This window comes from Rhinolophus sinicus, chromosome 14 (genome assembly GCF_057876585.1).
Source record: "Rhinolophus sinicus isolate RSI-liver-muscle chromosome 14, RSI-T2T, whole genome shotgun sequence".
Classification (NCBI taxonomy): Eukaryota; Metazoa; Chordata; class Mammalia; order Chiroptera; family Rhinolophidae; genus Rhinolophus; species Rhinolophus sinicus.
The window spans coordinates 56,834,254-56,848,869 of record NC_142514.1 but is presented as its reverse complement, the minus strand read 5'-3'; the positions used below and the strand labels follow the sequence as shown (position 1 = coordinate 56,848,869).

Here is a 14,616-nt window from a genome sequence, read left to right as displayed (position 1 = left end):
AATGAGAGAGTGTGCTGATGAAACTATGCTGCCGACTTAGTTTTTATTTAGTTAGGCACACATAACTACACATAAACACACATTTAACAAACATAAATACTCATGGAGAGCTCGTCATTCTTTTTTAACTTTTATTTGAATTGCTCTTGAGATCCAAGGCAATTTAGTAATTCATTTCTAAAAAGTCTTAGAAATGTCGAATGAAATGCTAGTTGGCACCTTTGTAACTGTATCCCCTGCATCGAGCAAGAAGATATGTTGCTGAATTATTTAGATAATTCGTTAAGAAAACAGACCCTTCTTAACCACATATTGTTTCTCCTCTTTATTCTAAAATGACCTGTGACCAGAAAAGAAAGATTCCACACCCCACTTCCTATTCTCAGAGTGTCTTCCCATGAGAGGTTCCTGCAGAATGAAAAGGAGAATAAACCCCACCTTCTGCATCACCCCTCCCCCTGCCAACACTGGCTTTTCATCTACAGTAATGCAGTGAGGAAGAAATGCCTATTACCCTTGAATGATAGTGATACTGACTTCTCTCCACTGAGTAAATCCAGGTGGCCAGGTACACAAAAAAATTTTCATTTCTATGTGGACATCAGCTCTGAACCTCTCCATAAACTCACCATGGAAACTCACAGGTGCTGTTGTAGTCACTTTACATATAAAGAGAAAGCACTATTTCATCCCACCAGATTAATTAAGAAGCACTTGTTGAGGCCTTATGCATGTATTGGTCAGGCTTTTTAAGGAACTGACTCATCCAGATTACCTTTGATATTTCGATTTATTGCAAGGAAGTACAGGACAATGGGTATTCATATTTTCAGTCTGCGAAAGAGACAACTATCTGCCTCCCAGTATTTTTTTTTCTCTCCTTTCTGTAGTTATAAAGCCCCCACTCAACCCCACTAACTTTTAACAGGGCACATAGTTAGAGGCAACCCAGCCAAAGGCAACATTTCCCAGCTCCCCTTGCAGCTTTGTATGGTCATATGACTGAGTTCTCTCAGAAGACGATGAATAGAAGGGAAGTGTGTAACTTCCATGCCACTTTTCTTAAGCAACTTAGCTTGCCTTCCACGTGTTCTCTTTCTGCTTTCGCACAGGCTAGAAATGGGCACTGTGCTGCAGAGATAGCTTTGATTACATAACCAGGGCCACTCCCAAGGGGATGGCAGAACCCTTATAGTTCAGAAGGCAGGGAGTTTGACGTGTATGGTTTCCCATAAAGTTGATTTAACTGTGGATCCACACTCTAGCATGACATAATACATTCAACAATATAAAAAGTATGAATCATTGCCAGGCTTCCAAAGCTTTTCTTTTCTTTTTCTTTTTTTTTTGCAATACATTGAGAAGCATTAGTAATATCTTCCTGAAGGCTCCTGATTTTCCCACTCCTTCATTTCAGAGGGGAAGCCACTGCCAAAACACTCAGCCAGGGCTGTCCTAACACACAGGTAGACAAGGTGGTGATGATAGAAGAGTCCACTGCTTAAAAAGTATTTCTTAACCTACTGCTAATGTCTGAAATTCTTCATTAGAAATTCATCCCTTGGTTTAAGGGAATGTTTTCTGACCCAAAATGAAAATATCTCTGGAATGTCAATAACTATGAGGTTTTATTCACTTGCAAGCTAACAAGTTAGGCTGCCACAATTTCATGGGTGCTGGCAGGATACATGAGACCCCTGGGTCAGAGACAAAGGACTTTTGTTACTGAGTGCTTAGCAGGCTGCATCAGTTGCATATCTGCAATGGCTCAGCTTGCCCCCTAGTCCCACAGGGGACCTAGGTGATGTGCACACAGTAGGTTTGCATCACAACTGAAAGATAAGTTTGCACTTATCATTGAAAAGGTGTTGCTGGTAAACCTCTGCTCAAGCTTGGGATAATGTCTGGGGGGAAATATTATGTTTATCACCCTGCATCAGGAAACAAATATGCTTTCTGTCCTGGAGGGAGATTCTATGTTTATTTTCAAAGACTGTTATAGAAACATTCTCGAAATAGTCTAGAACAAAAGTTGATATAAGACATGCTGAAACACCATGATGAATTGTCAACCAACATATGACAGAAAGACTATTAAGCCCTTAACACTTTACACACATGACCAAGTGTATCTAAGGACACTCTCTAAGGCTTGCCATCTGAAGTGGGTCCCCAACCAAAGAAAGGCAAGAGCAATAGGTAGCTTCCAGAGTCCCAGCAGTCTGGTACTCATGAATGACAGATCTGTATAAAATACTCAACTAGAAACCCTGGAACAGGAATAAAGATGTCTCCTTCACATACTTAACTTAGCTCCCCTGGCACTTTCTGACTAGAACATTATTCCCTCCTCTTTACAAATATAATTCTTTTGCTTTTTCTTTCAAGACTCTGCTGAGGCATCTGTTCTTCTGAAAAACCTGCCCTGAGTGTTTGCCTCCAACCAAGATAGGTATCTTACCCCTGTGCTCCCACAGCACCCCATGCTTACTTTCCTCTGCAATAGCATTTACTGCACTGTATGAAAACTTTATTCATGATGACATTTCCTTTAATCAATTGTAACTTCTCGAGGGTCAATATTGCATATAGCTCTGTCTCTCTGGTTTGCAATAAATGTTTGAAGAACTAAACTCAATTGGGAAGAATGTCAGTACCTAGATTTGACATTATATCTTCACCTTTTTTTAAATTCAATGTAAATTCTATACCAGATTATAATTTCCTGCAGGCTTTTGAATTCTTTGATATTTCCCTAAGAGTGACAGTTTAGGGACTAGGAGGAAAACAAATTAGATTAGATCCTCTGTTTTGGTAGTTACAAAGACTAAGTGAGGAAGAAGTCACTCAAGGTTAGATAATTGTTCTGGCCTCTAAGAAGTCTGCCACATAACTCAATCATGGGAGCAGTGGTACCCAGAATTATTTTATAGTTGTGTGTTACTCAAGGTATAAGCTAAGCTGCTGTAACAAAGAGATCCCAAAACATACTAATGAAATAAGATGGAAGTTTATCTTTCATGTGATAATCCAGAGTCATATGGATATATGTTGCAGGGTGAGTAGGCAGTTCAGTTGCAAAGACGAAGGTTCTTTTTAGTTTGTCAATTAAAGTTATGTTTACATCTCATATCTTACTGTCTGGGGTCTGGAAGCTGTCAGTTTTTCTGGTCTTGCAAGACCATACATTTCTAGACTCTCTACCTACTTCATTTCTGCTTGAAAGCGCCCATTTTTTTCCTGAAGTATTATTTGTCTTGTAATATTGCCAAACGCAGCAAATAACGACAAACAGAAAATTAAATTTCAGTTTACCTTCCTCTCCCTCTAAAGATGCCTGCCTAATAGACACATGATCTGCCTCCCACATTATCTCAGGAGATGGTTTTACTAAATATATTACATGGATCTCCATCAGTCCAATTTCAGATAGCACCCTTACCAACACTTCACTGCTACACCAAAGTCACACATTATAGTTTTTGTTTGTTTTTGCTTTGTTATTTGATGACAGCTTAGCCAGGGTGAGGTAATATGGTGGACTGCATTCTCCTTCCCCGTTATTTGCTGCCCCTCCCTGTGAAGGGATTATAGTGCTCTGCCCCACTGTAGTAAGGCTTGGCCATATGACTTGCTCTAAGCAATGAAATGGGAACAAAAATGTTTTGTGCCACTTCTGCACAGGAGGTTTAAAAGTCATCATGTGGTTCCACCAGCTCTAAATGCCTCTGCCATGAGATCAACAGCACACCAAAGAAGGATGCTTCTTCACCCTCAATTCCAGAATTAAGACCCATGAAGCAGAGACACAGTCGATGCATAACAACATCTAATAGTGTTCTGTGCCACTAATATTTTGTGGTTGTTTTCTTTGACAAGATAATTTAGTGAAAGGTAACTGAAACAGCTAGACGATACTGCAGTAATAAATCCAAAAGTTTTAGTGGCTTAACATAAAAGAGTTCAATTCTCTCATTTAGGGTGGGGTGGTAGTAGCTCCATTTTCTTTGGGATACTGCCTCCTTTTAGACTTTGCTAAATAAATTGTCATGAACAACCATGGCTTTGATCTAATCTGATCAATTTCTCTTTGTACCACATATAACACAATCCACTGGGATGGAACTTCATAAAAGTCGGAATATTTATTTTTATTTTCTTGTGCTACAGATCCTCTTAGCTTCTTTATATGGTTTGACACTTGCCATTTTGAGATTTGTTTTGATCTTAGATGAACCATGTTTTTAATCATTAAAGAGGGATTAATTTGGTAGCTCCAAAATGACTTCCATTCTATTTTCCAAATTCAATACTCTTTTGAACTTATTCCAGAAACTGCAAAGTGGTGGTGCTGGTCTCATGATATAGAGAGCTATTTAGGCCTGTGTAATCTTTGTGTGAGACTCAGTATTCCACCTCCTTGTTCTCAATCTCAAACCTCAGGTAGAATTTCTAAATGTACCAAAGTGACCTGCTTATTTCTCTCTTACCTAAAGATGGTGATTAAAATTAACTCAGTGCTGAAGCTCTAAATACCTTTGAGCAGATTTCAGCTGCTCAGTCTATCTTTGATTAGGGTATGTTCACGTAGGTGCTCCAACTCTTTTAAAAACTCTTCAGTAAATTTCCAAGCCTCTTGTCTAACACAACTGACCGATTGCCTTTTCAACTCCCAGCCCTAAAGGAGTCTAAAATCATTTCTCTGACATTCTCATCGACTAATTGGACTTTGATTGGTGTCAGCTGCTGCCAACTGTGATAAAACTGTTTTCAGTAAGCCTTGACATTCTGGAGGTGACATTAGGTCACTGCCTCACACTTACAAACAGGAGAGTTTTAGAATTGAGAGGGGAGTTGATGCTATGTATAGTCTTTCATTCAACAAACCTAAATTAAGAACTGACTTTGTGCCAAGTATAGTGGAATGGGGTAAAAACTTACTCCCTCCTCCACATTCCCACTGAGAAGAGCAAGTTAATGTGATTGGAAAGGATGACGGGTCCAGGGAAGTGCTGTCCAGCTTTGAAATTGCTGTGCGGGGAGGAAGAACCCGTGTGTGGGTAAAGAGGAGGAGACACAGTAGAAGTCCATAACAACCCCTAACACAGCCTGCAGGGGCATGCGATGTGACAGGTGTGTGTAGGGGTGTGGGTGTGTGTGTGTGTGTGTGTGTGTGTGTGTGTGTGTGTGTGAGTGACCTTGAGGGAAGTACTAGCTAGCATCCCCACTATGACGGGGAAACCAGCCCCTTCATAGTACTCATTAAGGATTCCTAATTGGCTCAGATGATGAGTTAAGTTGTGCAGGCTCCTAATAAAGGCAATTGTGACATTGCGAGAGGGGAAGGAGGAGCCCCAGTTAACTTTCTGGCTGCCAACACACACATGAAAAACAACCAGTGACACAGGGATGAGGTTTTCTAATGTGACTGCCCCAGGTCCCAGCTTCCTCCAGTTTTGCCAGGGGCAGGTAGACTTCTAATATCATAAACGAAAATTACTGTAAATCTAAATTTTCTCCTTTTCTATTTGTCTTGATACTGAACTATTTCATCAGGGACCTATATTCTCTGTGGCAGAATCTGCCTGAATGCTCAGTGCTGGGCAAACATAGCTATCCCTCTGCAGAATGGGCAAATGGAGGAAACTCACTGGATATGGGAGAAGTAGTAGCAGCAGCTGAAAAGACGGCAGGCATGCTAATAAATCAGGGCAAATGTTGCCCTTGAAGTCTCGGGAAAAAGGAGAACTATCAGATAATATCTCACTTGTATTTTCAATAAGAGTATATTATATTAATGATGCAAAAATAGGCAGTCTTGAATGGGAAGAGCCTGAAAGCCAGAAATATTTCTTGGAAATGAAAAACATGAACTCTGAGAGAGAGAGATCCAAGATGGAGTAGTTAAACAGTGTGTCTGCTTACTTCTGTGAACACATTAAAATTACAACTAAATTATAGGACAATCAACCTGGAGAACCATCTGAAGTCTGGCTGAAAAGAAGTTTTATAACTAAGGATATAATAAAGAAGCCACGTCGAGACTGGTAGGAGGGGTGGAGATGCAAAATGGTCTCCAAACCTCTGTGTGGCAGTTGAAAATTGGGAGGGATATCCTGGCTATGGAGGTTCCCCCTGAAGAAGCAAGGGAACCCAGCTCCACCTCCCCAGCCTAGAGTACTGGTGCTGGGAAGAGGAGCCCCCATATCTGGCTGTGAAAAACAGTGGGGATTCCAACCACCTGTGTGAGACGGAAGATTGCAGAGAAACTCAGCTGTCCTCTTAAATGGCCTGAGAACTTACTCAATCACAGGCACTCACCTTGGGCTTCAGTGGAGAGACAGTGACTCAGGGTGCATTGGAGGCATACGGGGCGCAGCCTAAGGTGTGTGGTTTCAAGGTGAGGGCTGGAGGACAGTCGGCATTTTCCGTGTGGAGGGGGTTCACTTCTTGTGCAGCCTGGCAGGCAGACGCCATTTTTCCTGGGTTGAGCCCACCCCCACATGGCTAAATCTGAATCTGATTGGCTTGGTGAGCTCCACTGCTCCACCCTGCTTACTCACTGAGTCCCTGCCCCACCCAACTCACCTGACACCAGAGGCACTTTCTCTGAGAGCAGCCAGCCCCACCGGCATTGCACTCTTTCTTGAAAAACTATTGGAGTCTGCAGAGCCCAGGTGGGCAGCATCTGGCCTCAGTTTGCTATGAGACTTTTGCTGAGTAGCTCCAAGCTCAGCACGGGCATCAAACCATAGTCTACATTAACCTGTTGACCACAAATCTTCCCACTCTAGTGACTCCCTGAGATCCTGCCTCACTCAACTCATGTACCACACAAGGCTTTATCAGGGGTTGAACGTTAAGGGAGTTGGCAGGTAGCAGCAGGCCTCAGGGTGTCCTCGGTTTTTGAGTAGGTGACACAGGCCTGGTACTGGTGGTAGCCATCCTCAGTTCACACTGTGGTGTCTCCCATGTGCCCCTAGGATTAGCAAAGTCAGCAAACAACTTTGGATCACTTTGTAACTCCTACCAGATAGTCCCCAGCTGGTCACAGGCAGTGGATGTCCTGGGCCTAAACCAGAGTCCCTCCTAAGAGGCCCCAGAGTGAACACACTTGGAGAAGAGCTTCACACCACAGCAGAACACCACCCAATTAGCCCACCAAGGGTCACACACAAAGGGTGGTCTCAATAATCACTAGAGCCCACTGGGGCAAATCCCACTCAGTGGGGTAAGCGCCCCACACAGCAGCCTGTGAGCTGTGGGCATGGCCAAACCCCACAGCCAATCAGCCTGAGGATCAATCCCAACCACTGACATGCCAACAGCAATCAAAACTCAACTATAACAGGAGGGTACACACAACCCACACAAGGGACACTCTTGGAGCACCTGGAGCAGGTGACTAGGGAGAGAGACTGTGCCAGGATCTCACAGGGCACTTACTACATAAGGCCACCTGGGCAAGACTAGGAGACATAACAGATCTACCTAATATGTAGAAACAAACACAGAGAGGCAGCCAAAATGAGGAAACAAAGAAATACCTCCTAAATAAAAGAACAGGAGAAAATTCCAGAAACAGAACTAAACAAAATGAAGGCGTGCAGATACAGAGTTCAAAACAATGGTTATAAGAATACTCAAGGAACTTAGTGAGAACTTCAACAAAGAGATTGCAAGCATAAAAAAGGGCATAGAAACCATAAAAAATAACCATTCAAAAATGAAGAATACAATAACTGAAATGGAGAATGCACTAGAAGGAATCACCAGCAGACTAGATGAAGCAGAGGACTCACTTGCTCTGAGTTCCAGTGCTGACGAAGACAAAGTAGCAGAAAACACCCAGTCAGAACAGTTAAATAAATAAATAGATAGATAAATAAATAAATAAATAAATAAATAAATAAATAAATAAATAAATAAATAAAAGATGAGGATAGTTTAAGAGACCTCTGGGACAACATCAAGTATGACAACATTTGTATCACAGGGGTATGAGAAGAAGAGAGACAATTAACTAGAAGTGGGATTACTGGGTCCTTCTTTGTCACTTGTTATAGCTTTTGTTTTGAAGTCTATTTTGTCTGGTATATGTATTGCTATCACAGCTTGTTTGTTTCCATTTTCATGAAATATCTTTTTGCCATCTCGTTATTTTCAGTCTGTGTATGTCTTTTGATCTGAAGTGAGTCTCTAGTAGGCAGCATATGTAAAGGTCTTGTTTTCTTATCCATTCAGCCACCCTGTCTTTTGATTTAATTCAAGCATTTAATTCATTTACATTTAAAGTAATTTTTGATAGATATGTAATCATTGCCATTTTATCTTCCTTCCTTCCTCCCTCCCTCCCTCCCTCCCTCCCTCCCTTCCTTCCTTCCTTCCTTCCTTTCTTCCTTCCTTCCTTCCCTTCTTTCCTTTTTCTTTCTTTCATCTTAGGTTCCTCTAAAATTCCTTGTAATACTGATTTGGTGGTGAGGAATACTGATTTGGTGGTGAGCTTTCTCTTGTATAGGAAGCTCTTTATCTGTCCTTTGATTCTAAATTATAGCTTTGCTGGGTAGAGTAATTTTGGTTGTAGGCCCTTGCTTTCATCACATAGAATATTTATGCCAATACCTTCCGCAAACTTTCTGTTGCGATATTAGCTGATAGTCTTATGGGAGATGCCTTGTAGGTAAGTAATTGCTTTTCTCTTGCTGCTTTTAAGATTCTCTTTGTCTTTAACCTTTAACCTTTGGCATTCTAAAATTATAATGTATCTTGGTGTGGGCCTGTTTGGGTTCATCTTGTTTGGGACTCTCTGCACTGCCTGGGCTTGTATGTCTGTTTCCTTTGCCGGGTTAGGGAAGTTTTCAGTCATTATTTCTTCAAACAGGTTTTCAATTCTTTGCTCTCTCTCTTCCCCTTTTGGTACCTGTATAATGTGAATGTTGGTACACTTGATGTTGTCCCAGAGGCCATAAACTCTCCTCCTTTTTTTAGATTTTTTTTTTTTCTGTTCTGATTGGGTGTTTTCTGTTACCTTATCTTCTGATTTGATCTTCTGTTTCATCTAATCTACTGTTAATTCCCTGTAACACATTCTTCATTTCAGTTATTGTAGTCTTTATTTCTGACTGGTTCTTTTTTATGTTTTCTATCTCCATGTTTATGTTTCCTATCTCTTTGTTAAAGTTCTCCCTAAGATCATTGAGCATCCTTATAACCAGTGTTTGGAACGCTACACTTGGTAGATTGCTTGTAACCATTTTGTTTAGTTGTTTTTCTGAAGCTTTGTTCTGTTCATTTACTTGGGACATCTTATTTTGTCTCTCCATTTTGGCTGCCGCCATGTGTTTGTTTCTATGACGAACACACACAGTGGTCTTCATAGTCAAGTCTTTATAGAGTGGCCTTATGCTTCCCCGTCTTCATAGAGTGGCCTTATGCAGTAGGTGTCCTGTGGAACCCAGTTGTGTATTCTTCCTGGTCTCCAAAGCCAAGTGCTCCTGGTGTGTTCCTTATGTGAGTTGTGTGTGCCCTCCTGTTGCAGTTGAGGCTTGATTGCTGTTTGCCTGTCAGTGGGACGGATTGACCCTCAGGCTGATTGGTTATGAGGACTGGCTGTGACTACAGTGGAGGAGCTGTTGTTCTGGGGCTGACCCTACAAAGCAGGGTTTGCTTTAGCAGGGCTCTCATGCCTCCCCTATGTGTCTTTTGGGTGTATTATCCTTGGGGGTGGCCAGATGATACTCCAGCCCCGTCCAAAGCTAGCCACTGGGCATGCCAGCTCTGGGGCCTCCTGGTAGGAGACCTGCTGCAGGCCAAGTTCAGCTGAAGCCTGTGCCACGCCCAGGGCCACCAGAATGAGCCACAAAGCAATCCAAAGATGGCCGCTGGACTTGGAAGTGCCTTGAGAGTCCAAGCTGTGAACCAGAGCCAGCTGTCACTAGTGCCAGGCCTAGGGTTACTCATTCAGAGGTACAGTACATGCCAAAGCCAGATGCTGCTTGTTTTGGTTTTGTGAACCTTTGAGAGATTTTAGGAAAGTCTGCAGCATGAGCCAAGGCAGGCTGTTTATATAGAAAAGCCAACTTCTGGGTATGCCCATAAGTAGCGTGGGGTGTGGTCTCAGGGTATCATCAGAGTGGGGCAGACAAAAGGTGATAGTCAGTCTTCTGGAGACTCAGATATGGCATCTGCCTGCTGCTGTATGCAGGGAGGGGAGGGCTCAACAAAGAAACAATGGCTTCTGCCAGCTCCTCCATCCCGGAGAATGCTGCCCCTCCAGTCCTCACCATGAAACTAGACAATTCAGTTTATCGCTATATGTCCATGACACCTTTTGAGCTGCTGTCCCAGCACTGGAGCTCAGAGAGAGTGAGTCTATCGTGAGTAGATTTGTACGCAGTCCCTTTAAGAGGAGTGCCTCAGAGAGCAGCTGTAGTCTGTCTCACTCACCTACAATCTCTGCCAATTTTTCTCAGCCAGAAGTTATGGGACTTCTCTCCCTGACACTGGAACCCTGGACTGGGGAGGTTCTGGGACCTCTCGCTTTTCTGAGGTGGACCTCCACAGTTGACATATCCCTCCTGATTCTTAATGGCACATGCAGGTGTTGCACCAGCCCATTCTGTGTCGCTGCCCCTCCTACCAGTCTCGAGGTGGCTTCTTTTGTATGTCCTTTGTTGTAGGGCTTTGGTTCAGTTAGACTTCAGGTGATTCTAAATAACGGTTGTTCTGTGGTTTAGTTGAAATTGATGTGGTCCTCAGAGGAGGTGAGCCCAGTGTTTACTTACTTCACCATTTTGACTGGAAATCTCAAAAGAAAAATATTTTTAAGTGGAAGAAAAACTTGAATTTTGGAGTTGAAATAATTAAAATTACTAGATACATCAGGGCAAAGCTTTTTAATTCAATGATTTTTCATTGCAACAAAAAGATTTATTATAAAGGAAAATAATCTAGTTGACATCAGAATTCTTCTCTTTAAAATAAACACTGGCGGAAACCAATGGGACATTGTCCATATAATTTCATGGGGCAAAATATTGTGTTCTCAGAATTGCAACCCCAGCCACATTAGCTTTCATATGGGAAGACAGAGGAAAAACAATCTCCAATGCACATGGCTTCAGAAAGCATACTGTTAGTGTACCTTCCTGGAAAAAATTATTGAATAAGTGCTCCAGTGAACCAAGAAATTAATCATAAGAAAGAATTTAGAAATCAGGAAGATTTCTAAAAGAAAATATAGTAAAAGATGGAACCAATGAAATAACATTAAATTTAGATTACTATTGCTAATGTAGTTATGAAATTTACTGCAAATGTCAAAAATAAAGGGAAAGAGAAGACACACAGCATCAAAATGTTTTTAAAAGATTGAAATCTAAAATCCTAGACCATTTCAACAAAACTTGGGTGGCAAAGAGGAAGGGGCTGAAATTTCACCTTTTTCAGGATAGAGTACAATATTTCAAGCTTGATATTGATAGAAATATATATTTTCATATACATTTTCAAAAAGTTTTAAAGATGAATACCAATTTGTTGGCGAAACATTTTTTTAGCAGTTGAAATCCTTTCCTTTCTCCATACACACACCCACACACATGAATATAAAAGGTATCAGTGAAGACTGCTCTGGTTGAGACAGAGAGGCAAATCCAGAGCTCTAACCCTTCACCCATGTGAGGGCTCTGAGGCCATGTAACAAAATTCTGGTGCTCATAGAACACAATTGGAAAACCATTGAACTAGTAGAACAAAATGAATGACACTTGCATTTCATGTGAATGGCAAGACATGAGATAATCTCCTCTGACTGAGGTGGCTGGCAGGCCTGTGGCTGCTGGAGTTCCACAGCCTTTGACTTGAAGCTGCCTCATCGAGGGCTTCTTGAAGGGTGGAGGGGTCTGATAGTGTTCCCTTTGGTCCACACAGGCTGGCATTTTGTCATCCTTCATTTGTACTCTGTTCCACCATGCTGTATTGAGTGCAGGCAAGGAGGTACTCATACCATCTGGATATATCTTTCAGCAGCCAATGTTACTAAGATGTTGTCAGTGGAATACTGCACTGGCTCCAGGTGAGGTTGGTCCAGTGTGGGAGCTTCTGGGTCAATACAGCTCCCTGTTTTCCTATGTATGGGAAATTTTTGTTCATTTGTGGCAGAGTACCCTTTTTAGTGACAATTTAGCTAGCTTCAGGATGGCCTCTCCAAGAATGTATGCTCATTCTGAAACGTAGAACATTATATAGATGATATAGCTATAGATGATATAGATATAGATTAGATATAGATATAGATATAGATATAGATATATATTAGGTTGGTGCAAAAGTAATTTCAGTTTTTTCAATTGTTTTTAACCTTTTAAACTGCAATTACTTTTGCACCAACCTAATATATATATAAATATATATTATATATATATTTCAAAATTATATATATATATATAATTTTCAAAATTATATATATATATATATAATTTTGAAATACTTTCAATGGATTCAAAATCCATTCACATCATCACAAGAAATTTCAGTATTATATTAATAGGTAAAAAGTAAATGAAGAGCTGTTGGTTTCTTTAAATATTATTTAAGTGTGTACATTTTTGAATAATTATAAAAATGCTTTACATTTTTTATCACCAACCAGCGCAAAGTTTCTTGTTGATGGTACCTATAAAGAATTTGAAAATATCCTCGTGACAAATTTTTCATTAGGAATTTTGTGTAGTTATTTCAAGCATAAAAACTAATAGAAATAAGAGTGGGAGCAAACTCAAGTTTTTATTAAACCTTGAGAATATTTTATTTGAAAGCTTTATACAAATTCAATAATTAATGTGTTCCTCAATTTTACTTTTTTACTGTTTTACATTTTAATCATAACTTTAGAATACAAATGCATTTTTCACCAACTTCTATATAGATGCCTTCATATTTCTTCCAGTTTACAGAGTGTGCAACAAAAGTGTTATTTTCCATGTGTGGGCCATAAAGTAAAAGAGATTGGAAAGCATTGTATTAGGGAAACAAACATACAGAGGAAATTTGATCAATAACAAAAATAAAGGGAGAATAACGGAAACCCATCTGAACATTAGCCAACAGCTATTAAGTGAGGGGGAGAATTATAAAACAACATGCATGGTTTATTTTACTTTTACAAAATAAAAATACTCCTACTGGATATCCATGGCTGTCTGGCCAGCTAAGTGATTCCTTTCTTCGGGTTACTGTCCCTCTTCAACTCAAACATGGGTTACAGTGGAAGCAGCCATGTTTATATAACATAAGCATGCCCCGCTCCTTGGCAGGTTGGATCAGAATGGGTTCTTTACAAAATCTTGATTCCCTTCCCAGAGAGGTTTGAGATTGTGACCTAGAGCGTCCAGGATCAGTTTGGCTGCTCACTTGAATAGAGGAGATTTAAAATAACGAGATGTTCGTACTTGCCATTTTCTGCCACAGGATGAGGAAACAGAGATGAAGGATGGGGAGAAGAGGTTTTCTCAACTCCACTGCAGTGTTTTACTGTGTTTCTAAGACCTGGTTTCATTCCTTCTTGTGAATTCTGGGAGATATCCTACTATCCTTATTGAAAATTGCCCCTTTTTGCATTAATTTCTTCAATTAAGTTTCCTTTGATCACATCCACTGAGTACATTATCTACATGTTAATTTATAGGGAAAGACAAAAGGCAAGGACATCTGCCTTAAAACATTAGTAGAGCTTAACTCTGGATGGGTGGTAGACTGTGGATGAATTTTATATTTTGTTTTTAGCAAAATTTTTTCAAGAAACCTGTATTACTCTTATAATAAGAAAAAAACTGAGGAATATATTTATTTAGGGGATAAGAAATTGTGTAATAATTTTGAAGTCTAATTTTTACATTTAAGCTCATAATTTTTAGTGTTATTATACATGACATAAAATGGAAGACTTGACAAATAATTCTTAAAAGTCTGCCCTATATAAAATAAAAATCCAGGACACACTCTTTAAATACATATAAGAGTAATTATATTTTTAATTTGCTTGCTAAGGGAGGAACTTACAAACTTTTTATGGTGTGTAAGTCGCACTTTGTTTAGGGAAATATTTTACATAGAGAAGGATATTTGCCCTCAATTAAAAAAAAAGATCAGGTCAACTGAGCCATAGGAAAGCTAATAGATTCCCAATCCTGACCCTCATAGTGGTCTTCCACAACTCTGAAATGTCTGTAACATTAACTGAGATTTCAATGAAATTTAACCAATATTGTCCTACAGGGATTGGGGAAGACGAGGAGGCATATTTGATTTTGGAAGCTGCTGACTGGTTAGTGGATTAATAGGACACACATGTTTATAATGAAGCACAAGAAGAAAAAAGGGTGCAAAGTCTCTAACTCCAGATTGCTTTCAAAATGTCAGAAAAACTGAGCCATCAAAACTCTAGATTTAAATTTAAGATTTTAAGGGGGCGTGAGTGAGAACGTCCTTCTGAATTGTCTCTTTTGAAAGAAAGTAAAAACACCCAACACATTAATAATTTGGCAAAATTGGCCATTTGACTCAAAAGACTTAAACCTTGAAATAACTCATCTTGCAGACTGTGTGCTTTTATGC

General features: G+C 40.2%; 1 long non-coding RNA gene across 1 annotated transcript in view; it reads left to right on the top strand.

Annotated features, from left to right (window-relative positions):
* Positions 1 to 14,616, top strand: part of LOC141572121 (uncharacterized) — a 154,149-nt gene that overhangs the window by 22,408 nt on the left and 117,125 nt on the right. The window lies entirely within an intron of this gene.